This window comes from Erpetoichthys calabaricus, chromosome 11 (genome assembly GCF_900747795.2).
Source record: "Erpetoichthys calabaricus chromosome 11, fErpCal1.3, whole genome shotgun sequence".
In the NCBI taxonomy this organism is placed as follows: domain Eukaryota; kingdom Metazoa; phylum Chordata; class Cladistia; order Polypteriformes; family Polypteridae; genus Erpetoichthys; species Erpetoichthys calabaricus.
This window is the reverse complement of record NC_041404.2, coordinates 47,579,872-47,605,670: the sequence shown is the minus strand read 5'-3', so window position 1 is coordinate 47,605,670 and position 25,799 is coordinate 47,579,872. Positions and strand designations below refer to the sequence as shown.

Sequence of the window (25,799 nt, the reverse complement as noted above, 5' to 3'; positions counted from 1 at the left end):
GTCACACTGAAGACTTGAAGACCAAAACTCTGCCAGGAACGCGAATTCCTTGCTATTGTTGTGGAGGAATACAGTAGTTGTGGCCACCGTTGTTTATATATCGATCACAGACGGACATAAGCGAGATCATATAAGGTTTGTACGCATCAGACTTCCCCACACACAGCTATATGTGTTATGGTGTGGTGCGGGAAAGGGCGCAAAGCAAAATTATTAACATAAAAAAATTACAGTATTTTCAAAAAATTAACAAAATATATAAAATGCAAATAAAGGACAATTAAGGAAAGAAAAAAACAAAACATTTTGAAACTTAACTCTTGAAGCTTTACACGCAAAGAACTCTTGAATCACACTGCTTTAATCAAAAGAAGACGTGACTTTGTGTCCAGTGGGTATCATTGTTAATTTGTAAGTATCTTGCTTGCCGTTAAAGATCACTGAGAGAGCGTAATGACTGGCTGTGTATCGCGGTGGTGACAATAAAGGGGCGTGGTGCTCCGTTGTGCATTTACATATTAGTGGGCGTGGCGCTTCTCGAGCAGTCTGTCATTCTCTTTGTTGTTTTACTTAGAACTGCACTTTTCTTTCCAGTAATTCGGCTGTGATTGTAAAAGACAATATACACACATTTCAATGTGCAAGCCCACCGGTAAAGTGGAAGATATTGCTGGGGACTTTTTATTCCCCCAGAACGAGAGATGGCAGCAGCCCTCTGTATCGGCACCCATTTGGGAACCAGTAGGGAATGCTGGGAGATGCATTACTACAAATATTTGTGATGCGCCATCTGTTGGAATGACAAATACAATTGTACACATCTCTGTTATATGCCATTTGGTATGGAATTCACAAATTAATGTTTGTGGTGTGCCATCTGTTGGAATGACAGAGACCTAGCATTCATAGACACTCATCCGTTTTATTGAGTGAGTTTGTACTTGATTGGTTCCCACGCAGATGTGTCAGCACCATTAGGATGTTAAAGTAAAGTCAAAGGTTGCGATGGGCAAATTATCCTTTCTATTGCGGACCACTTCTGCATCAGTCTGTGGCTGCCACACCAAGAAAACATGGCATCAGCTTTATTCGCTCCCTTTCTTTGTCCTTGTCAGCTGGTGCTTTGCCATTGACTTGTCATGTCATACTGTCATTGGACCAAGGACAAGAAGATATTAAGAGATGGGCTGTCTTGTCCTTGGCATGTACCACTGTTGCCATATCTGTCTCACCTCTGCAGAATGCCCACACTGTCACTGCTATGTGTCCCTATGTATTTAATAGGCGTAGTGCCACCTAGCTGTTCGGCGCAGAGGAAGCTGTACCATTGTTATTTTCTGAGAGGGTCATTATTGTACAGTGGAGTCCTCACTGGCGTGATCAGTGAGTAGAGCTGCCTGACGTCAGCGCTTCTGTCTTCCGGCGTTGACCTCGGAGTTATGTTTGTTACGAGCACTCGGCATGAAGCTTGCTGGAAAGTGACGGTCAGCCCACGCTCGGCGGCTGATAAATGAGGGATTTAATTGCACACCCCACTGACGGCCTCATTTTCTTGTCAGTTTTTTGTTCTCATCAGAAGGCAAATGTCATCTTTTATGTTTTATTTTTACGTCGGCATTACTGCAGTTGCTGTTTCTAAACTTTACTGTTCAGTTTAGGGGGCTGTGGGTTAAACACTTCACCCTCATCCATTTTCTGACTCCAGTCTTTATTCATCCCAACTGAATATGGGGGTAAATTTGGGGGCCACTCCTGAGTCACATGCACTTCTTTAGAAAGAGCATGGGAACAGGGCAGCAGAGCCAGTCAGACGCAAAACCTGACGAGACACAAAGTGACATCACAGAGCATTGTATTGGTGCTACTGGGGAGCAAACACTTCAACTCCCAGCAGTCCCTGCAGTGGCTCTGATTGCTCGTCTGGTGAGGGTGCAGGGGCTGCTGGGGACAAGGAGGCCGCCGCGAGATTTAAAAGGAGGCCACTGTCTGTTTGACTTCCCTTTCCCGCCTTCGGATTCTTGTCATGTCCCGGATCGTCATCCTGTTTCGTGTGTATGGACTGTCTTCTGTCTACCTGCTGTGTGAGGACTGATTTGGATTCTGTGTCGACTTTTGAAGAAAAGCGCTCTCCTGATCCCATCACACGTCATCATCTCATCAGGAAATACCGGTAGGGCAGACCTTTACATTCACACACAGTGAGCTGATCTCTCGACTGTCTACCTCCATCATTTCATTCCAACAGTTGCCGTTTTTCATGGACTTCATCGTGTGTGGTGTTTGTTAGTCGTTTGTTATTGTTGAATTTGTGTTTATTGTGTAATTGCCGTAAAGGGTACTGGAGGGTGGGATCGTTGTAGTTTGTATCGTTATTATTGTTTAATACACTCGTCCATTTCTGTTTTATTACTGGTTGCTTTTTTGTCTCCGTGAGGCAGTGTGTGTGAGTCGGGCCAACGCTGGGTACCTTCTTGGGGTCCCCACTGAACAAAAAAAAGAAATCACCATCCTATGGATGGTGTGAATCTTAGCTGGGTTTTAGTCCGCTTCAGCTAATTTGGGGGTCACTAATTCAAACATGTCGGAAGATGGGGGGACAGCATCAGGAAAAAAATAAGAGACACAGAAAATGAGAACATTTAATGTGCACACAGGCAGGGCCCGAGCCTGGCTTGGCGGCAGAAACCTTACTGTTGTGAGTGTTATGGTAAAATGTCTGCTTAGAAGAAAGAAAAAAAAGGGGTGGGGGTTGATTTGTTTTCAATCCTATTTTTGAAAAAATTGATCTATTTGTATGGAATGTTGTGTGATTACAATACAATTATAAAACAAAAAGAAAAAAAAACAAATACGGTAAAAGCTTGATTGTCTGTCGGGCTGTGACTGATAATTGATTAATAATTGATGATTGACTGAGGGCATGACGGATAAGAGAAAAGACAGATAATAGAACAGCTACCTTAAAAATGATATACAGTAGATTAGGTTGTATTTATTTACAAAAACTAATATATTAACAAAATGAATGACTTCATATAATATTGTGTGAACACTAGAGGGCACTGTCGCTCCTCTAACCCCACAGACACTGACATCACGAGTTAAAAGCACCAAGGATTTCTTTCTTTCTTTTATATTCTTCACTGTGCTCTCCAGTCACCCCAGCCACAGGCAAACGGGCAATAAAGCACCACAAACTCCACAATGATTTCTTTTTCTCTCTCCTCCACTCCTCCCAGTAAGCTCTGTCCTCTGCCTCTCAACTCCGGCTCTCCAGCCCTTTTTATAATATTGGGTTGGGTGAGGACCTTGTCTCCCATCATCCTTCCATTACGCCCCCTGGTGGCATCCACGGCACCCAACAGGGTTGAGATACAGAACTCCAAGTCCCATGGTGCCCTGCAGGAATCCGGGGCACCACTGTACTCTAGGAACACTGCCATCTAGTGTCTCGGGGGTGGCAGTGCTTTAAAGCAGCTGCCCGTTCCCCCATCCTTCCATATTCCATATCCGTAAATCCAAATCATATTATGGGATGTCATCTACTGTTAAATTGTATTGAGGTTTTGTTTTGTTCTGTGTATTGTGTCGTATTGACCCCCCCTTCTTTTTGACACCCACTTCACGCCCAACCTACCTGGAAAGGGGTCTCTCTTTGAACTGCCTTTCCCAAGGTTTTTTCCATGTTTGCACTACAAGGGTTTTTTTGGGAGTTTTTCCTTGTTTTCTTAGAGAGTCAGGGCTGGGGGGCTGTCAAGAGGCAGGGCCTATTAAAGCCCATTGCAGCACTTCTTGTGTGATTTTGGGCTATACAAAAATAAACTGTATTGTATTGTATATTTTGGGCGTCCCTTACAATTGTAATGACTGGCACAGTGAACAAATACAACTCTGTGTTCCGTAACAAAGATAGATAGATAGATGTGAAAGTCACTATATAATAGATAGATAGATAGATATTATATAATGCCTTATCTATCTATCTATCTATCTATCTATCTATCTATCTATCTATCTATCTATCTATCTATCTATCTATCTGTGAAAGGCACTATATAATAGATAGATAGATAAGGCACTATATAATAGATAGATATACTTTATTAATCCCAAGGGGAAATTCATACTCCAGCAGCAGCATACTGATACAAAAAACAATATTAAATTAAAGATTGATAACAATACAGGTATAAACAGACAATAACTTTGTATAATGTTAACGTTTACCCCCCTCGGGTGGAATCAAACAGTGCCTTGTCATATACTCTGTTATCTGGGTTACGGAGCAAACCTCCAAAACAATAAAAGAAAGCTTTACCTGCCAGTCGGTTTATCTCCTGCCACTCACGTTGCGTCTTCCTCTCCACCGCCCACACTCCTGCTTATTGTCTTCCTTATTCTCCTGTCACTCATCTCCTAAGAGGCGTGACCACCCCCAGAGCACAAGCCCCTCCCACAATCCCATCACTCATAGCAATCATTCTGCCCTTTCTGCTCCTGCACAGCGCATCACAAGCTGCTTGTACGTCACACTATATTGCCAAACATAAGAGAATTTAAAAGGAATACTACAATACAGAAGAACATTAACATTAATACAGAATAATGTTACCTTCTGTGGTTTCCGTTTTCGACACGTTTTTCAATTTTGTCGGCATGACGCCTTATGTCGTTCCCTGTTGTTCTTCCTACTCCATAAATTGAAGCTCTTTTGCCGTTTTGTAAATGTTTAATTTCAGTTAAATGTGACAATTCCAACACTACACACATACATTTATCAGCCATAACAACGTGTAGTTCATTAATTCTACTACGCTATGAAATGCTATTAAAACTGAAGGTACACAATGGACGCTGTGATTTCAGAATGCGGTATGACTCATGGTGCTGGCGATGAACACTATGCGCTAACACAACGGAGAGACGTTCTAATGTGCAGCAGTGCGTGCAGCGTATCCCAGTGCGGTAGTAGGACAGGGATAGGTGGGCCGTGACTGACTGACGGTGTGACAGATAGTCGAGGTCTTACTGTACTTTATAAAGCCGTTGCTGTACTTATCAAAGGTCAGGACTAGCACTGATAAGCTCTTAGCAGAGACCTGTTAAAAAGCAAGTTTTGGCCAACCTGAAGGAAGAAATTCAGGTGGCAAAGGTGAAAGGTCAGGGGTGGAATGGGCACCGGTGGCCAATGACGAAAGAACATGAGCACCCACCTCACCCTGCAGGAGGAAAGCCTGGGGCTGGCATCAGGGCTGAGTGGTCCTGAACAGCTGAGAATCTTGGAATAACTCAACACCCGCCCAACCCCCCGGCCACTGGTTCAAGAAGGTGCAAATGTCCTGGAAATGAAAGGATAAGGGTGGTTATTTGTCAAGTCAAAGTTATTTCTTCACAATCATGCTACATAGTTGTGTAAGCCCGTGCTGTAAAAATCCAGGATACATGGAAACTATTGAAATCGTCATAAATTAAAATTTAAATGCAGAGTTGGCGGTCTCATTTTGCGGACGTGCTCGCCCACCTTGTCTATCAGCTCGATGTGCTCACCTCGCTTGTGTATCAGCGGTAAAGCGAGTTTGTCTTTCCTCGGCGGTTTCACTTTGGCGATGGAGTCGTTTTCTTTCAGCTTCATGCTGTAGCCTCGTTCTTCTTTCTTCTTCTGACTCGTTAACTTGGGGCTGCCTTGCCAGCTCTTTGAGCTTCATTGCTGTAGCCTCGCACTTCCGGTCTGGACAGACACACACACACTTCCATGCGTAGACATTTATATACAGTCATATGAAAAAGTTTGGGAACCCCTCTCAGCCTACATAATAATTGACTCTCCTTTCAACAATAAAGATAACAGTGGTATGTCGTTCATTTCTTAGGAACATCTGAGTATTGGGGTGTTTTCCGAACAAAGATTTTTAGTGAAGCAGTATCTAGTCATATGAAATTAAATCAAATGTGAAAAACTGGCTGTGCACAAATGTGGGTCCCCTTGTCATTGTGCTGATTTGAATGCCTGTCACTGCTCAATGCTGATTACTTACAACACCAAATTGGTTGGATGAGCTTGTTAAGCCTTGAACTTCATAGACAGGTGTGTCCAATCATGAGATATAAAGGGATTTAAGGTGGTCAATTACAAGTTGTGCTTCCTTCCCTTTGACTCTCCTCTGAAGAGTGACAGCATGGGATCCTCAAAGCAACTCTCCAAAGATCTGAAAACAAAGATTGTTGAGTCTCCTGGTTTAGGGGAAGGCTACAAAAAGCCATCTCAGAGGTTTAAACTGTCAGTTTCAAATGTAAGGAATGGAAGGCCACAGGCACAGTTTCTGTTAAACCCAGCAGGTCTGGTAGGCCAAGAAAAATACAGGAGCGGCATATGAGCAGGATTGTGAGAATGGCTACAGAGAACCCACAGATCACCTCCAAAGACCTGCAAGAACATCTTGCTGCAGATGGTGTATCTGTACATCGTTCTACAATTCAGCACAATTTGCACAAAGAACATCTGTATGGCAGGGTGATGAGAAAGAAGCCCTTTCTGCACTCACGCCACAAACAGAGTCGCTTGTTGTATGCCAATGCCCCTTTAGACAAGCCAGATTCATTTTGGAACAAAGTGCTTTGGACTGATGAGACAAAAATGGAGTTATTTGGTCAGAACAAAAAGCGCTTTGCATGGTGGAAGAAGAACACCACATTCAAAAATAAACACCTGCTACCTACTGTCAAATTTGGTGGGGGTTCCATCATGCTGTGGGGCTGTGTGGCTAGTTCAGGGACTGGAGCCCTTGTTAAAGTCGAGGGTCAGATGAATTCAACCCAATATCAACAAATTTGAAATCTACAAAGGCATTCATGCAGAGGGAGAAGTACAATGTTCTGGAATGGCTGTCACAGTCCCCTGACTTCTTTGAAAATCTATGGGATGATTTGAAGCAGGCTGTCCATGTTCGGCAGCCATCAAATTGAAATGAACTGGAGAGATTTTGCATGAAGAATGGTCAAAAATACCTCCATCCAGACACTCATCCAAGGCCATAGGAGGCATCTAGAGGCTGTTATATTTGCAAAAGGAGGCTCAACTAAGTACTGATGTCATATCTCTGTTGGGGGTGCCCAAATTTATGCACCTATCTAATTTTGTTATGATGCATATTGCATATTTTCTGTTAATCCAATAAACTTAATGTCACTGCTGAAATCCTACTGTTTCCATAAGGCATGTCATATATTAAAAGGAAGTCACTACTTTGAAAGCTCAGCCAATGATAAACAAAAATCCAAAGAATTAAGAGGGCTTCTCAAACATTTTCATATGACTGTAAGTGCCTGCTGTCGATGGGTGATACAAGGGACATTATAAATGCAGGGAACAGGATCACTTGGCCACTAACCTGACCCCGACCCTGTCTGACTGCTGTGTCTGTGTATCGGAAAGTGGCAGATCCTGACATCTTATATATAAACGTCTACGTGTGGAAGTGTGTATGTCTGTCTGTCCGGCGCGGAAGTGCGACCTCAGAGGAAACAGAAACTCGCTTACCTGCTAATAAAATAAGCGAGGTCAGCACGTCAGCTAAACAAAACCTCACAAGAAAGATAAAGTCGCTTAGCTGCTAACAATGGCAAAACGGTATCCCTTTTGCTTTTCCTCCTGCCCCTAATGCACAAGCGAGGTGAGCATGTCAGCAAAATGAATCCTCCTAGGAGAGAGATGCCCAGAGTAGTTCCTTTCAATTACCTGACATCTCTACGCTTCAATTTCTTTTTTCTGATAATTTCAATAGTTTCTAGGACCCCGGGCTTTTTACAGCACAGGCTTACACAGCTAGTCTTCTATATAAATGTCTATGCGTGGAAGTGTGTGTGTCTGTCTGTCCGGCCCGGTAGTGAGAGGTGGAGTCTGGGTGGGGGCTCCACCTCAGAGGAAACACAAGCGAGGCGAGCACGTTGGCAAATCGAAACCTCAGAAGAAAAAGTCGCTTAGCCGTTAATACACAAGCGAGCCGAGCATGTCGACAAAACGAATCCTCCTAGGAGAGAGACGCCCAGAGTTGTTCCTTTCAATTACCTGACATCTCTACATTTCAATTTATTTTCTGACAATTTCAAAATGTCAATTACCTGACATCTCTACGCTTCAATTTCTTTTTTCTGATAATTTCAAAAGTTTCTAGGACTCCGGGCTTTTTACAGCACGGGCTTACACAGCGAGTACTAAATAACTGTGCTGTTCCTGTTTCAAGCTGAATAAAAGTTGGTTTTACTAAAGTACTGAAACTCAGCCTTGTGTTTTGGGGTGCAAGACACGGATTCACACGTCACAGTGTTTGTCAACGTTGATTTCTGTTTTGACTTAACATTTGATATTTTGAACCCGGCGTGCGATTCGTCTGCGTCTCCATCTCCCATTCCCTTTCATAAAATCCACTTTTATTTTGCTGAGACAGGACAGCGGGTCTCTCTCCTAATGACAGGTGGCACCAAACGATGTCAGAAAAAGCAAAAGTGAGCTTTATTTCAAGAAACGAATGTCAGAAAGAGTCTGTGTGCCTTTATAAAGTCCAGAGAGGAGTTTCTCAGACGTGCCATTTGGTGCAAAAATCTGTAAGAAAAATGGATGACACGATCCGATTCTTACCACAAGGTGTAGAAGAATGATATAGAGGAAGGACCAGGTAATGAAACGTAAGTCAGAACTCAAAATTTGGGTCAAAACCAGCAAATAAATCCTATCAAAAAATCAAAGAAAGACAATGGGAGCTTTAGATTGTTTTACAAAAAAATTAAAAAAGCCCCCAAACTGCAGCATATTGTGGCGTCCCAGCCAGGGTCATTCAAAGTGGCGGCTCCCATAAAAACTAAATGACATCTCAGTTAATACTGGAAACGTGAGGTGGCTGATAATTCCAAATATGTGAAAACAAATAATCCTAGTTTTATAAACTTTTAGATTTAAAATAAGAAAAAAAAATCAGGGGAAATAGTAAAACATGTTAAGGATTAGAAAAGATGTAAGAAGGGCAACAATCATAACCTCTCACACCACAACAGGGGGACTTCTTCAGTTACCAAAAGTCGCAGTGACAAGAATGTCCAGTCTGCCATTTGTTAGGAAAAAACGCGTGGCGTCTGTGATGTGAAAGGGCTGTGATCTGATGACGGTCAAACAAACAAACCCAGAAGGTGCCATCAGATGACGCTGGCACTGAGCAGCCCCCTCTAAGCGCCATATCTCCTCAGCTCACAATCGCGCACATTGCTGGCTTTCTGGCAAGCACCGATGAGCCAGATGGCACATGTGCTGGTGTCCCCAGATTGGATGAAAGCATTACAGTTACCAGATTAAGATTTAGATCAGCGTATTTTTATTTTGATCTGTTGTTTAACTTTTTTAGAAAAAGCAAATCAGGTTATTTATTAAAGAACAGAGCCTGGACTGCAGAACTGGAGGTCTGGGGCACCAGGACCAGGCTCAGGCTGCCTACTTTTGGGCTGTTTTATTCTGTGTTTAAGTGAAACTCATGTGGACAAAGTCCAATAACTGCTAGAAGGGGGCATACAAGGATGGGAGCCCCCCGTTTCCTGCATTAACTGGTCAGAAAATGTGATCTGATCTTCACCGAAGTCACAGACACGGATAGGCTTGTGCTAAAACACACAGACCATTCTAATCTCTCATGTCTGTAATTAAAAATAAATAAATAAATAAATAAAATATGCTGTGGAAAAAGGAAGTGAACCCTTGGATGTCATAAGTGGTCAGCCTCTAAGAAGAGCTTCTGGTAGCTTAAAATCAGACCTGCACAACATTCATGAGCCATTGTGGACCCTTCGACCTTACAGACACCTGGGACCCTAAGGAGAATTGGCAACCCCCCAAGGCCAAACTCCACAACCAGCCACCGAATCCACTGCATCACACAGTTTAACAGTAAATATATAAAGAATCAACAAACAAAGAAGCTCACATCACAGACCGAGCTATAACTTTATGATTTGTTTAATTTATAAATGAATTTTAAATTTAGTCAGTTAGTCATTGTCCAACCCGCTATATCCTAACACAGGGTCACGGGGGGTCTGCTGGAGCCAAACCCAGCCAGCACAGGGTGCAAGGGAGGAAACAAACCCCGGACAGGGCGCCAGCCAACCGCAGGGCACACACACATACACACACACCAAGCACACATTAGGGACCATTTAGGATCACCAGTGCACCTAACCTGCATGTCTTTGGACTGTGGGAGGAAACCAACGCAGACACAGGGAGAACATGCAGACTCCACGCAGGGAGGACCCAGGAAACGAACCACAGGTCTCCTAACTGCGAGGCAGCAGCGCTACCACTGCGCCACCGTGCCGCCCTAGAATTTTAAATTTAGAATACTAATAATAATACTCCAGGGAATCAATGTGCTGTTACTCTTTGTTACTTGATACAGCCAACAGTACCACTTGTGACACAACAACACAACAGCCATCCATCCATCCATTTTCCAACCCGCTGAATCCAAACACAGGGTCACGGGGGTCTGCTGGAGCCAATCCCAGCCAACACAGGGCACAAGGCAGGAACCAATCCCGGGCAGGGTGCCAACCCACCACAGGACACACACAAACACACCAAGCACACACCAGGGACAATTTAGAATCACCAATCCACCTAACCTGCATGTCTTTGGACTGTAGGAAGAAACCAGAGCGTTCGGAGGAAACCCACGCAGACACGGGGAGAACAAGCAAACTCCAAGCAGGGAGGACCCGGGAAGTGAACCCAGGTCCCCAGGTCTCCCAACTGCGAGGCAGCAGCGCTACCCACTGCGCCACCGTGCCGCCCTAGTAATAATAATCTTATATATAAACATTTACGTGTGGAAGTGTGTGCGTCTGTCTGAGAGATGGAGTCAGGGTGAGGACTCCAACTCCGAGGAAACAGAAAACTCGCTTAGCTGCTAATAACACATGCGAGGTGAGCACATTGGCAAAGCGAAACCTCTGAAGAAAGACAAAGTCGCTTAGCTGCTAACATTGGCAAAACGGTATCCCTTTTACTTTTTAAGAATCCTCCTAGGAGAGAGATGCCCAGAGTAGTTCCTTTCAATTACCTGACATCTCTACAGTTCAGTTTATTTTTCTGATAATTTTAATAGTTTCTAGGACCTGTGGCAAGCGTCTGGGGGTGGCACCCAGCCGTGATGCCCAGAAGGACCAGAGGAGGGATTACGCCTCCTCCAGACCACGAGGGGGGCGATTGCCCTGGTGACTTTGGGGAATATGGGAACTGAGCTTGGAAGCTCAACCCTATAAGGGCCCGTGGTCACCACCAGGGGGCGCCCCGATGTCTGGAGAGCCCTGGTCCTCAGCATTTCCGCCACACCCGGAAGTGCTGGGGGGAAGACGACCAAGGACACCCGGAGTGCTTCCGGTACTTCCGCCACACTGGGGAGTGCCAGCGGAGGTTAATGGGGAGGCACCTGGATCACATCCGGGTGATTATAAAAGGGGCCGCCTCCCTCCGTCCAGTGGCTTGAGTCGGGAGCAGAGAAGGACGGAGCTCGGGAGCAGTGGAAAAGAGGCAGCCTGAAGAGAGGCATCGTTGAGAGAGAGGCCTGGACTTTGGGGGAGTTTTGGGGTTGTGTGCTGCACTGTATATAGTATTTATAAATACAGCGTGTGTTGGGTGACTTCTAATGATGTCTGCCTGTCTGTGTCCGGGCTGCCTTTCACAGACCCTGGGCTTTTTACAGCATGGGCTTACATATAATATAGTATGCTAGTAAGCTAGTATATAATAATAATAATACTGGTACTACTACTACTCTTTCTTGGTCAGGATGCCCGTCCATCCCATATGGCACTTACCTTATATCTCTACATTTTTAATTTTGCCTACACTCACTTTCTGTATTTTGTTTTAAGGCCATTCATTGTTATAAGGATATTTTTTTCCTATAATAACACTTGTTGAATTGCTGGTATTCTTTGAAATGTTGACAGTTTTTTCCTTTCCTTTACTTCTCCAGGTGAACTGAATTGAGCCCAACAGCCTTTCCCAAACGTTCTTTTGAATCTCGCACTTCCAGTTAACAGTAGAAGCAGCCATGGATCCTAAGGTAAGGCGCGCTACATTTTGATTCCCTCAGCAATGAAACTTTTCCATTCCAGAGTGAAGGGTCTAATACACACATGTGGTTCCAGTGCCGGGTATTTAAATTTTGCCCCCCAGTCTGGGTCTCTAGAGGGTTTCCTCCTTCAGGTACTTTGTTTCTCCTCTCACAGTCTTGAAGTGTGGGTGTTGTGGTATTTGATGATTCTGAGGTGGCACTGTGGACGTTTGGCCGAGACTCCATTACAGAAGCTGCTTGTTCTGTTGGATACGTTTCGTGTCTATTCTTGGATTAATTTATTTATATTTGATACGTTTCTAAGATGCTGTCTTTGTTTTGTGGTATTTGTCTCTTTTTTGTAAATTTCAGTCCCACCCCCTATTTTGTTCTTCGTTTACATTTATTATTGCGTCTTGTCATTTTGCCCCGGTTTACGTTTTCCCTCTAGAATTCATCTACCATCTGCTCTGCCAAGATGGAAAATGGAAAGGTAGGCCACTGAATGGCAGGGCAGGGGAAGACCCTGAAAACAAATTAAAAAACGTTTCCAAGATGAACGTCGTTACCGAAAAGACTGATTTGCTTAGCATCAAAGCACAATATGGAATCCTATCTCATAATCGAGAGAACTAACAAAAACCTTAGCAGCCCAGAAACAAAGTAATCGGAAAATTCGGCGAGAATTGTTTTTAGTAATCGTAAGTATAGCCACAGATAAAATCAGGGCACTGTCTTAAATACTGGGGGATTAATGACGTCACTCAGCTAACACCAAAACATCACAAAATGGTGGCGCCCGCTAACAAAATATGAAATAACCGGAAAGCCAAAACATTAATAGACTACATTCAATAAAAGTAAAGGGGTCAACAGCAACACAAAAGAATAAAACAAAAGTAGAACTGAACGGCTAACATCACTAAACTCCATATTTATAACCGGCGGGGCTGATTTACTCCACCCGATTGCCACAATTCCTTGTTGTGCCTCTCTTGATTTTTGGTTTCCTGTTGGGTTTTTCCGACTCGTTCTGACAATTCTTGCATTTCCCGTTGTGTCGTCTTTTGGTAATTGGATGTTTTGCTTGGCTGTTTGTGCTTACTTTGAGTTTCGTATCTTTGGAGGTGTTTCAAGTACGTACTTTTAATGTAAACGAATAGATAAATACATTTATAAAATTAATAATAGGGAGCTTCCACGCAAAGTTCATATAATAGCTTAAAAATGTGTTCAAAAATCTGAAAAGTTAATTATACAAACAAAAACACAGGAAGTAAGGCAGAAAAAAAAACCAAAAAGGTTTGCCTGGAGACAAATAACTCAAATCCAGAAACTAAAAACAGAGCCTCGAAACAAAGCCAGAAGCTAATCATCAGGGAGTCCAAACACAAATGGAAGACCAAAAGACGAAAAAACAGGCGATGACATCAGTGCCTTCAATAGCATCACCAGCATCAGGGGGCCCTGCCTCCCTCGGCTCAACATAAAGAACATAATTTTAAAGACTAGGCACAACTAAACTGTCCCATATTTCTGCGAGGGCGAGTTAAATATTATCCGTAGAATCTGTAGAATTTATTTTATAAATATTATCCGTAGAATCTGTAGAATTTATTTTAATCAACTTTCAGAAATGATAAATGCATCATTTTTCGACAGCATCTTCCCTGCTTTTCAATACGCTTTGTCCTTCTGTCAACAGGCTTTCATATTCCTTCATTAAAAGATGTTTTAGGCTGAGCTGCCAGCCACGGATGCACCGCTGTGTTCACCTCTTCATCAGACGTGAATCTTCGCCCTTGTAGGGCTTCTTTCAGGGGACCAAACAGGCGATAGTCCAATGGGGCCAAAGATCAGGACTACAGGGAGGATGCTGTAACACCTCAAAACAACGTTTTTCCAGAGTGTCGGTAGTGTTGGCAGTGGTGTGTGGACATGCATTGTCATGCAAGAACACAGTGCCCTTTGCATGTTGTCTGAAGTTTAGGCTTTAGGTCTTCACTTGTTTCGGTACCCGTCTCGCACTACAAACTTTTCAAAACCCAAGTCTGTCATGGATTATTGCATAGGCAGGACCAGGGCTGATTTGCCACATCATCTACAGTCACTCTTCAATAGAATCATTTCACATGCGGTCGCTCCATGTTGCCATCAGTTGTGGACGGGTGTCCGGCTCCTCCTTCATGGCTGACACTTGTGCGGCCTTCCTTGAACTCCTGTAATCCATTTATACACACATCTTTGCGACAAAACACTCTCTCCAAATTGTGCACAAAGTCGGCGAAAAATACACTGCACAACAAAGTTTTTGCTTCTTGAACATTGTTTGTAGTATCTTGTAGATTTTTGGGTGCTGATCACGAATATCACATCAAAATGTACCCCTCACGTACCGTTTCAGTTTTGTTATGATTTTTTCTTAAATTTGTATCCAAATATTCTCGCTCCCGTAAGTGACTTATCAACAACGGTTTGTGCAGCCTGGGCATATCCAGGCATGGAATCAGGCCAGGTTGGAAGCTGTTCTGTGGAAGTTGACATCCTGGGCAGGTCTGAACGAGCTTGACGCTATCTCAGCATGCTATTAAGGTGGCTTGCATACACCGATCCTGCTCATTTGGTTAATATAGATAGTCAGTGTGTATGTATAGTATCAGTATAGTAAAGTATAGTATCTGTATCAATATAAAAGTAAGTAATCTTGATGCTATAGATGTTTTGGTGTCGAGCGATATCTCTGGTCAATGTCGTAACAGCTGCAATACATTCTGCTATATCTATGGCGAATATATACTTGGGCTTCAGAGATGTTGGATGACTGCTCTTGTGAAGAAAGCTTATCATCTGTATTTCGGCTGCAAAATTGGTGATCAAGACAAGGAATGGGCGCCTCACATTTGCTGTGCGACATGTGCTGTCAGTCTGAGAGCCTGGCTCAGAGGCACTCGAAAGACGATGCCGTTTGCTGTTCCGATGATATGACGAGAACAGAAAGACCATGTGACGGACTGTTACTTCTGTTTGACTAATGTGTCTGGTTTCTCTACCAAAAACAAGAAATCTATTGAATATCCTAATCTGCCTTCAGCAATGAGACCCGTGCCACATGACGACAGTCTTCCAATTCCGAAACCACCAGAGGATTGGACCTTAGACGAATCAGATGAAGAAACTGTAATGCAGGGTACTGACAGTGACATTGACCCGGATTTTGAACCGTGCTCATCAGGCGATCCACATCTGATAACACAGTCCGAATTGAACGATTTGGTCAGAGATTTGGGTCTGTCAAAAGCAAAAGCCGAGCTGCTGGGTTCGAGACTGTAGGAATGGTGTTTGCTGTCACCAGGTACGAAAATTTCTGTGTTTCGAGGCCAACATCATGATAACCAAATTTTTTGCACAAGTCGACAGTCTCTGTTTCTGTTTTGACATTGAAGGATTGTTCTCGGCCTTGGGTTGTGATCACAACCCGGAAGAGTGGCGTCTCTTCATTGATTTGTCAATGTTAAGCCTGAAAGCTGTTCTGCTACACAATGGCAACGTTTATCCTTCAATACCTGTTGGCTATGCAGCACACATGAAAGAAACATATGAGAATATGGAACTGCTGCTGAAGCACGTCCAGTATAGCAGGTACAACTGGAATATCTGTGGTTGCTCTGTTACTAGGACTGCAGCTCAGCTATACAAAGTACTGTTGTTTCATCTGTGAATGGGACGGCCGTGCCAAAAAGTCGCACTATTCTCGACAGAACTGGCCACGCCATAAAAAGTTAGTTCCAGGACAGAAAAATGTGGCACATGAATCACTTGATATTTTTGCCTCCTCTTCACATAAAACTGGGATTCATGAAGAATTTCGTGAAAGCACTGAACAAGGAAGGCGAAGGTTTTCGTTATTTAAGACAGATGTTTCCAAGAATAACTGACGCCAAGATCAAAGAGGGCATTTTTGTTGGACCCCGATCAGACATGCTATGAGTGACAAGCGGTTTGAAGATCTGTTAGTTGGGCCGGAAACAATTGCCTGGAAAGCCTTCAAAGACGTTGTTGACAATTTTCTCGGCAATTACAGAGCCACAAACTCCATTCAGCTGGTAGACAAACTTCTCAAAGCATACAAGACAACGAAGTGCAACCTGTCACTCAAGATTCATTTCCTCCACTCACACTTGGACTTCCTTCCTGCAAATCTTGGTGCTGTCAGTGACGAACACGGTGGAAGGTTTCACCAGGACATCGCTACGATGGAGAGACGATACCAGGGCAACTGGAATCTGTCAATTCTTGCTGACTACTGTTGGACACTGCAACGTGACACACCAGACATTGAATACAAAAGAAAATCAGGAGCAAAACACTTTTAATTCTGTTGAATAGCTTATGCGAAACATAAACATGACTATGTTATTGTCAGTAAACATATAAATGTCTATTTCTCAGAGTTCCTACGTAATGCAGTAAAACCAAAACTATACAATATCTGTGCATACCCAGTATGCAGAATCAGCAGAAACCTTTCAGGAAGCAAGAATTTAAAAAAAAAAAATGGTTGTGCAGTGATATCGGCACCCGGCTTCACCCTCAGACCACAAAAAACGAATCCCTGCACGTTGCTCTTCTTTCATGCAAAGCTATCATTTCTCGCACCGCAGTTACAAATGATCTGACGGGACACGTTCACACCTGACTGGCGAGACAGGGACCTCGCACGGAAAGCCAACTTCTGCCAATATAACCGGAAGGTGGATAAATTTCGACTCTCCCTCGTAAATATGTAATGATTAATGAATGGTGATGAGCCAACCACACTGAATTTGTTTCACCTCGAGTTCAGTGGAAATGTAGAGACGTTCGTTAATTTTGGCGAACTTTGTGAAATGTCAGTGAAGGAGTGAACGAGAATTGAGTGGGTTATGATGGTGTTTGAATCATCCCTGAGGTTCTAAGGAAGCATTTGCCAACTATGCTGGGCCGATTATTGTGGCCAAAATTGTGACCTGAGCTGTGAGATAAGAAGTGCTCCTCCCCAGACCAAAGTTATACTCTGAGTCCACGATATTCAGAGTCCTTTATCTCTCGCTGCATCTCGTAACACCCATAGAGCCTATGATGCACACATCAGTGCTATGCACTTGGGGCGGTGGGGGGAGAACTGTCCGCATCACTGCTGTGCTGGCGAGGGGGATAATGTGCAGCAATGTCCAGCAGACACAACATACAGTCAATTTATGCAGAACACAAAGTATTTTCATAATATTCTCATTTAAAATTCCCCTCAAATGAAAAATAGCGTGGATTTGTTTTTTTTTATGCATATGGGGTGTAAACCACGATCAGTGTGAACTGTGAGGTGGAGTATGCTTGAAGTGCACACTCGTCAAAGTTCTGCAAAGGTTGTGCAGATCAGGCAGGTAGCGCAGATCGTGTATTGACCTTGTAGAGGGGCTACATAATAATCGTATGTTCTATGTTTGTGCTAAATGTGTTTTGATTTCATCGTCCTGTTTACTGTCCGTTATATGTGCATCAGTAAATGTTGTACCCATAAGTGCAGAGGGGAAGGATGATGGAGACAGACCGCAGCCCCGAGATGGAAATCACCTGTTAACTCACCAGATACATCCGGGACATTTTACATTTAAAAAAGAGGAATGAAGGTGAAAGAGAGAGGAGAGAAATCGAGAGGAGAAAGGAGACAATTTACCCGATCATTTTCAGACTCATCACTGCCATTTATTGCATCATTCCACTGTTTGTTTTTTCTACAGCCGACTCAACATCACGACAGCCAGAACCGAGAAACCCCGGGGTTCGGATTCATACCAGCCATTGCCAGGACTTTTCACGGTGAGGTTGTTTTGTTTTAGGGAAGGAGCACAATACACTACAGCCAGTATCAGTACCGCCGGACTTTATTTTGGACTCGTTTTGCACCACATTTCAATTGCTGTGTTTACCTGATCCGTGTTTGTATTTGTGTTACGTGTTTTTGTTTATTGTTTAGGGGCAAGAGAGGGTCAATGTAAATATTTTTATATTCTTGTTCTTATATAGTAATTAGTCTCTGGTGTTTTTGGGATTGTGGTGTTTTGAGCGCACCTATATATATATTATTGAATATTTGTCTTTTCAATTTACATTATATCCGTGTTTGATTTTACATATCTGTTACTGCTTTTTGGTTATTTCGTCATGTCGGGAAAAGTAAAGTGCATCCGGAAAGTATTCACAGCGCATCACTTTTTCCACATTTTGTTATGTTACAGCCTTATTCCAAAATGGATTAAATTCATTTTTTCCTCAGACTTCTACACACAACACCCCATAATGACAACGTGAAAAAAGTTTACTTGAGGTTTTTGCAAATTTATTAAAAATTAAAAAATTGAGAAAGCACATGTACATAAGTATTCACAGCCTTTGCCATGAAGCTCAAAATTGAGCTCAGGTGAATCCTGATTCCCTGATCATCCTTGAGATGTTTCTGCAGCTTCATTGGAGTCCACCTGTGGTAAATTCAGTTGACTGGACATGATTTGGAAAGGCACACACCTGTCTATATAAGGTCCCACAGTTGACAGTTCATGTCAGAGCACAAACCAAGCATGAAGTCAAAGGAAATGTCTGTAGACCTCCGAGACAGGATTGTCTCGAGGCACAAATCTGGGGAAGGTTACAGAAACATTTCTGCTGCTCTAAAGGTCCCAATGAGCACAGTGGCCTCCATCATCCGTAAGTGGAAGAAGTTCGAAACCACCAGGACTCTTCCTAGAGCTGGCCGGCCATCTAAACTGAGCGATCGGGGGAGAAGGGCCTTAGTCAGGGAGGTGACCAAGAACCCGATGGTCACTCTGTCAGAGCTCCAGAGGTCCTCTGTGGAGAGAGGAGAACCTTCCAGAAGGACAACCATCTCTGCAGCAATCCACCAATCAGGCCTGTATGATAGAGTGGCCAGACGGAAGCCACTCCTTAGTAAAAGGCACATGGCAGCCCACCTGGAGTTTTGCCAAAAGGCACCAGAAGGACTCTCAGACCATGAGAAAGAAAATTCTCTGGTCTGATGAGACAAAGATTGAACTCTTTGGTGTGAATGCCAGGCGTCACAAGTGGGGGAAACCTGGCACCATCCCTACAGTGAAGCATGGTGGTGGCAGCATCTTGCTGTGGGGATGTTTTTCAGCGACAGGGACTGGGAGACTAATCAGGATAAAGTGAAAGATGACTGCAGCAATGTACAGAGACATCCTGGATGAAAACCTGCTCCACAGCGCTCTTGACCTCAGACAGAGGTGACGGTTCATCTTTCAGCAGGACAACGACCCTAAGCACACAGCCAAGATATCAAAGTGGCTTCAGGACAACTCTGTGAATGTCCTTGAGTGGCCCAGCCAGAGCCAGACTTGAATCTGATTGAACATCTCTGGAGAGATCTTAAAATGGCTGTGCACCGACGCTTCTCATCCAACCCGAGGAGCTTGAGAGGTGCTGCAAAGAGGAATGGGCGAAACTGGTCAAGGATAGGTGTGCCAAGCTTGTGGCATCATATTCAAAAAGACTTGAGGCTGTAATTGCTGCCAAAGGTGCATCGACAAAGTATTGAGCAAAGGCTGTGAATACTTATGGACATGGGATTTCTCAGTTTTTTTATTTTTAACAAATTTTCAAAAATCTCAAGTAAACTTTTTTCATGTTGTCATTATGAATTCTGAGGAAAAAAATGAATTTAATCCATTTTGGAATAAGGCTGTCACATAACAAAATGTGGAAAAAGTGATGCGCTGTGAATACTTTCTGGATGCACTATAAGTCAACTTGTAAGGAGTACGGCTTGTTATTAGAGCAAGAAACCTCAGGTGATCCAAGGAATACTGTAGTCTTGGTAGTGTAGTGGCTGGTCTGTGCAAGAGGTTGGCCGTTACAACCTCCCCATCTAACACGGCTGCTACAGCTCTGTGATGTCATGCTGGCCTCACAAAGCACTATGGGGAGCTGAGGGAAAACAAAAAAAAGTCTGTGCCAGCCAAACACACTGCAAATTTTCAGGCAAAAATTCGGCGAATGGTGTCACCGGCAACTTCACTGCAAAAACATGCATTGCTGCTTTTCATCGATCGACAAAAATGAACAAAAAGTTAATCGATACATACAACATGAAATTAAAAAAAAAAATCGAGCATATCTACGAAATAATTTTACAGAAAATAATGTAAAGATACAAAAAGAAAACACACTTAAAGCCAGGGATGAAACATGTGAGGTGGAGGTGAATAATGAAGGAACCCAACTGAAATGTCCCAAAATTCTTTTCGTTTCAGAGGCAGTCCTCACCACAGAAGCAGACGGTGAAAAACCGATCCAGATCTACGGACGAAATCCAGCAGGCAAAAAAGGTAGGCCATCACCGAGGATGGATGGTGCCGTCATCGTAACAAGCAAGTGCCACAGGGCCATTCCAGCCCGTTTCCTTTAAATGCTTACCGTACAGGGTGGCCCATATTTATGTACATGATTGAAAAGGAGTTATTGTCAGGAAACTACCAATGTTTTATCAAGTAACATAAGGGAACATGAACATTAAGAACCTTAAATGTTTTTTCATCTCCTGTTCTCCATGGCGTGCTCTACCAATATGCCATCCAGATTGATATACACCTAAAAGGCATTCACCACAAGAACTGTGTTGGCATCAGTACCCACACTCCTGGGCCTACCTGCTCCCTTGGCTTACAAAACAGTACCTACTCACGTTGTCTTTTGTGTTTATTCTTGCGATGGTTATAATATCTCACAAAATATTTTTTCTCATAAAAACAGAAAATCCACGGCTGAAAGTGCAAAGAGAATTGTCAAAACTTAAACCTAAGAAACAAAGACTCCTCTCCTCCATCTCATCTCCCTTATCAGTACACCCCACAAGTACAGAATCACCTGTTCATTGTGGTGCTGCAGTGTCACTCACACAGTCCTTGAGTCTCACACACATGTCAGACAGTCCATCATCAGGACCCCATGGGTTCACCCACCTACAGATCTTTGAGTTTCAGCCTTAACAGGGATGGCTGGATGGTGTTGAAGGTCCTGGAGAAATCAAACACCAGAATCCTGACAGTGCTGCCAGCTTTGTCCAGATGAGAGTAAGCCTTGTGGAGAAGACGGATAACTGCATCCTCCACTCCAATCTGGGTTTTTTGAGCTTGCTAACCGTGTTTCAGACGTCCACCTCACAATACCTCCCCTCTGGCTGTCATGATGCTGAGTCCAATCTTGTTCTCAGATCTCCTCCCTGACTGGATTTAACTGTGAACCTCGGAGTACCTTAATGGGGCCGGCTGCACCCTGCTGGGACTCAAACCCCTGCTTGGGTTGAACTTCTGGATACCCTAACAATGGCTGAGCCCAATCTGGTTCTCCGTTTTCCCCACAGGTGCACCGAACCCAAAAAAAAAGAAAGAAGCACACCTGAGTAAACCTCAGGACTGAGTCTGTTGAGTCCAGAACTGACTGCCTCCTTCTGGTGCTGGTTGGTTGTAAGATGGGGCAGGGTTTAATGATGGAGAGCAGGAAGTGAGGTCATTCTGAATAATGAACGATGACAAAAAGGAGCTGCTGCATCAACAACAGCGCCCTCTCCCGTCATGGTGGTGGTATTTCTTACAGTAATACAATACAATACAATTAATTTTTTATACCCCAAAATCACACAAGGAGTGCTACAATGGGCTTTAACAGGCCCTGCCTCTTGACAGTCCCCTAGCCTTGACTCTCTAAGAAGACAAGGAGAAACTCCCAAAAAACCCTTGTAGGAAAAAAGTGGAAGAAACCTTTGGAAAGACAGTTCAGAGAGAGAACCCTTTACAGGTAGGTTGGGGGTCAAAAAAAGGGGGTGAATACAATACAATACAATACACAGAACAGAACACAAGTCATCCTCAATACAATATAATAGTGCAATAGAAATATTACAAGTACAGAGCAGAATTTAACAGTAGATGATATCCCAGAATACGATTTGGATTTGAGTCCTGGAGACCTTGGCCATCAAGCTGTCCCTATTGGCCATTCCACAGCTAAGTCAGCACTGGGCTGGCCAATCCGATGAAAGGACCCCCTCTACCCAACGATTCCTGCGATCCTCCATCAGGGATGACTTTACCTTAGACAGGTAGAACAACTTGGCAGGTGGGCTGTGGCACCAAGTGCCACATTTGAGTACAGAGAAGAGAAACAGAATAGCTGAGGGTTAGTAGCAAATTGTAACGATCATATTACTTATGTTTTAGTGCTAATGACTAACAACAGAGATGCAGTCTGTAAAGTTAATCAGCAGCTCTAGTCAGGGTGTACTAAACTGAAGTAGTGAGTCGTCAGCCGGGATTTAAAAGCGGAGGCCAAAGGGGCATCTCTTATAGTAGCAGGCAGACCAGTCCACAGTTTAGGGGCCCTGTAACTAAAAGCTCGACCTCCCACTGTTATTTTATTTTATTGTTATTTATTTTTTTATTTTTACCTGTCCAGAGCCCTGAGGGTGCCCCCTGTTCGCACACGCGTGACAGTGTCCCGTTCCCACTGTATTTTTTCAAGCAGTGCCTTCGTGATTTGCTCTTTGTGATACCCTAACCGGCTGCCCCTTTTTCTTTCTCTACAGGCCTTTCACACTCCTCAAAAGTCGCTTCCAGGAAACAGAGAATTGGATCAGCTGAAGGTAAGAATTTTGATTTGAATGTAAGAATATATGAACGCAGGAAATTTGACAAATGAGATGAGACCATTCAGTCCATTAAGCCCGTTTGTCCCAATATTTCCTCCAAGTTGTCGAGGTTTCTGCTTCAACTTCATGTCTCGGTAGAGTCCCACAATTCTTTGCACAAACAAGAACTTCCTGGCTTTGGTTTTAACTGCACTTCCCTTTTAATTTCCACTGAAGTCCTCGAGTAGACTGCAGCTGGAAAAGCTGGTAGGCAGTAAGGCAGCAGAGAAAGACAAGAAGATTAAACGTTAAGTCAGGAAACAAGCAAGGGGGTCCAAACCAGAGAGAGTCCACGTAATCACGTGACTAAACCCCAAATGTGAATCAGGGATCTAAATCGGGAGGAGTCGAGCAAAAAAGTCCCAAACCGAAGAATCTGTTAGCAAAGCAAATGTGAGGGCTTTTCGTTTAGTACTGTGAACAAAATGACATACAGAGAACTATGGGGGCATTTAGGCCCCCTCTGCACATGTCTCTGGGTTGCAGATTTAATTTTAAATGGGTAGACTTGCAGGCAGTGTGGTATAGTGGTTAAGCCTTTGGCCTTCAAACCCTGAGGTGGTGGGTTCAAATCCCACTACTGACCCCACTGGGTGACCCTCAGCAAGTCACATGACCTACCTGGGCTCCAATTGGAAAACCAAAAAGAAATGGAACCAATTGTATCATAAATTTTGTAAGTCACTTTGTATAAAGGCAAATAAATAAATACAAATTTGATATTTTTGCCCAGCAATGCACACTCAGTTACCCAAAAAATGAGAAAGTGACAACATGTTTTCAGAAAGGTTTGCAAATTTATTAAAAATCAAAAACTGAAATCTCTCATTCCTACAAGCGCTCAGGCCCTTTTTGCTGTTACTCCTGTCTGCTTGACTTCTCCTTGAGATGTTTCTAGAACTTGACTGGAGTCCACCGGTGGCAAAACTGAACTGATTGGATGTTGTTAGAAAGGGACATGGCTGTGTACGGAGGGTCCCACAATACACACTGCATGTCAGGTGAAGACCCAGGAACTCACCATAGACCCCTGTGATCATACTGTGGTGAGGCACTGATCAGAGCGAAGGGATGAAGCCATTTCTAAAGCTTTTTGAGTGTTCCCAGTAGGGGTGGGCGGTATGACCAAAATTCTATATCACGGTATTTTTCTAAATTATCCCGGTTTCACAGTATTCAACGGTATTTTTTTTCCCCATGCATGAGTGGATGTTAACCACATTTTCCACTGCAATTACTGGCTAAGAATAACCTATTCCACTGTCAAGAGTATTGTACATTGTACAAAAAAAAACATTTTAATGTGCACACATTAATACAGTTTTGCATTGCCCCATAAAGTGATAGTTTTCAAGGGGGTGGCACTAATGGAGAAGGTATCACACTGCATGACAGATGCAGTCAAAATATAGAACCTTTTTATTGAACAAATTTTGCAAAAACAAACTATAATTTTGACAACATATTTTCAACCACACAAAGAGGCATTTAGACTTAGTAAAATATCCAGAAGTGCTTGTCAAAAATTGTATTGCACCGAATATGTCTTAGAAAAGGAATAAATAGTAAATATTTTTTGTAAACCAACTACACTTTCTGTTAATGTTAACAATCTCTGTCCACTGACACATTAAAGTGACTTTTTAAACAACTTTATCATCATTAAACTGCATAATATTTAAACTAATAAATAATAACAATAAAATAAATAATAGTATTATTACTGATAGTTGCACTATTACTTCAAGACTTCAAGCCCAGGTGCATTACACAGTATTCACCAAATTAAAATAAAATACAACAAGTGCAACTTGGTGATGACATCTTTACCAGCTGAACCATCATTTAGGCAAACTGCATTAATATGGACCTTGCTTCAAGCTAAGCTATACCGGGAAGAAAAAAACAAACTATGTCGAGAACAAAGTCAACATTTCCACTTTATTCTCGCCGTTTATGTTGTGATTAAAGTCGACATTTCCACTTTATTCTCATAGTTTATTTCATAATTAAAGTAGAATATCGTAAACTAAACTTCTTCCTAAAATCAATGTTTAATCAATTACTTAATTTACCCCGTCATAAATTAATGCAGCACATTAAATGCTTTGTGTTACGTTCCCCGACCCAGTGGTTAATCACTACGCTTCTTAAACTGACTTCCTCCGCACTAAGAGAAGACAGCGATCACCATACAGAATCCATTCACTTCATGATATTCCTGCTTTCTGAAAATTTAGAATGCTAAGATAAATACTTGATATCATTTTCATGATGAAATGAATTAAAGCAGGTATTACACATGCACGGTAGTGAGGCGGTAGTGCTGCTCCCTCGCAGTAAGGGGTCCCCAGGTGTACGTTCAGTGTAGAGAACTTTATGGCAGGTGTGACGAGGCTCCAAAAAACTGGATGTATGAATAGCTATCGCACAGGTTTAAATTAAATATTGTGTAAATGTTGGGTTTGTGATCTGCTGGTCGGAGACATGAACACAGAATTCAATGCATGTTCTTCTGAGTGGGCTATCTTTATTGCATGCATGCTGTCTCTATCTGACGTAGGCTACCAAAACCCCAGTTCCTATCCTTCCTTTTACCACGTAACCAATCACCACACGATAAACGTCTTTGTGAAATTAAAACTAGTTATAAACTTAGCCCACGGAGTGTTCAGAACTTTAAAAATATCTTCGTTATACATGTTTATTATGCCATCCATTCAGAGTTGCGCCCATCTCTGAACGAATCACTTAACACAAAGCATTTAATGTGCTATATAACTTATGACGGGGTTTGAGAAAATCTAGTAAATTAAATATTCATTTTATGATGAAGTTTAGTTTACGATGTTCTACTTTAATGACAAATTACGAGAATAAAGTCAAAAGAATATATTCTCGTCATAAGCGTCAAGATTAAAGTGGAAATGTCGAGAATAAAG

At 42.9% G+C, this 25,799-nt stretch overlaps 1 long non-coding RNA gene across 1 annotated transcript in view; it reads left to right on the top strand.

Moving 5' to 3' along the window:
* LOC114660394 (uncharacterized) overlaps positions 1-25,799 on the top strand; it is a 45,639-nt gene that overhangs the window by 12,978 nt on the left and 6,862 nt on the right. Inside the window, exons 2-4 of the long non-coding RNA XR_003717709.2 lie at positions 12,021-12,110; positions 20,426-20,500; positions 22,756-22,812. This is a non-coding gene — a long non-coding RNA (uncharacterized LOC114660394). The remainder of the gene's footprint in view (positions 1-12,020; positions 12,111-20,425; positions 20,501-22,755; positions 22,813-25,799) is intronic.